Source organism: Mus musculus, chromosome 7 (genome assembly GCF_000001635.26).
Source record: "Mus musculus strain C57BL/6J chromosome 7, GRCm38.p6 C57BL/6J".
NCBI lineage: Eukaryota > Metazoa > Chordata > Mammalia > Rodentia > Muridae > Mus > Mus musculus.
In genome coordinates, this window is record NC_000073.6 from 76154038 (window position 1) to 76155329 (window position 1292).

Below are 1292 nucleotides of genomic sequence, written 5' to 3' on the forward strand. Positions count from 1 at the left end.
TTCGAGGCTATGTGAGTTGAATGAGGAAGTTAGGACTGGCTATTCCTGGCTGCTGTGGCATGTGGCATGCAGACTTCAGACACTGTAGAGGTGATTTCCCAGAGGCTCAAGGTCAAGTTCTTGATGCAGGGGTGACAGGTGACTTAGATGCTCAGAATACAATGGGTAGCAGCTCTAAGGTGAAGTTCTTGCTGTGTTATTGGAGGCAGTGCTAATATAAGTTAACATCTCGAATCAAAACACTTGAAATCTGATTTCAGAGAATTTTCAGTTTTGGATTTTCAGATTAATAATTCTCAGCTGATAAAAAAATTCTGTAAACATCCAAAGTCTAAGAAATGAAGAAACCTGAAGTCTTTCTTGTTAGGCATTTCAAGCAATCATAATGTCAATGTGTAGCTATAGAGAAGTCAGGCTACACTGTCTAGACTATTTATTTTCCTGAGAACTAACTGATATTTTAAAAATAATTTTATTTCTTGCTTAAACTAAACAAGGTGAACTTTGCTGCTTCCACGTAAGAGCCATGACTGCATGCTTTGGACTCCCCTCTGCCAATGGGCAAGGAGACACCTTGTTGGTTGTGCTGTTCTTATACCAGTCAGGGGCAGAACAAATGGCAGTCCTTTATTCATCCTAACTTGATGTCTGGCTGTTTTATACTTAGGTCACATAGAAATCAAATCAAATCCAGGCAGCACAGCATAGGAGCAAGAAGACAGACAGAGACCAGTGTTTTGCCAGGCCAGTCCTCATCCAGGCAGCGCAGTAGAGCTGGCCCTTGTGGTGGTGGTGAGCCAGCCCACAGGGCATGAGTGTCGGTGATCTGATTCCTGCAGTTGGGAAAGCTGCCCACAGGGTCATGAGCACGGGAGAGTTAGCCCTGCCCCTCACTAGCTGCAGTACTTGGTAGAGTGGGTTCTACATCTCACCTGGACAACACATGAGATCTGACCCTGGTGGTAGAGGCACAAGTGAGCCTCCCCAAGAGAGAGTGCAGGAAAGCTGGCCCTGTAACTTGTCTGCTGTAAGGTGGCCTGGGTATGGGAGTGATGTTTTGCCCACTTTGCCCCTTGTCACCTGTGGGAGTCGGGAGAGCTAGCCCCAGGGTCAGGAGAATGAGTGAGCTGCCCCTGCCCCTCAACAGCTGTAGCACTCTTGAGGGTGGGCCCATGCCCCTCCTCTGAACAGCTTAGAAGAGCTGGTCCTGCTGAAGGGGGTGCAAGTGAATAGGCCCTGAGGATGAGAGCGCAGAAAAGTCTGCTGTGAGATGACCTGGGAGCTGGGTGTTG

At 47.8% G+C, this 1292-nt stretch overlaps 1 pseudogene; it reads left to right on the forward strand.

The window, feature by feature from the left end:
* Nucleotides 1-546: 546 nt before the first annotated feature.
* On the forward strand, nucleotides 547-676 carry Gm51518 (annotated as a pseudogene).
* The last annotated feature ends 616 nt before the right edge of the window (nucleotides 677-1292 follow it).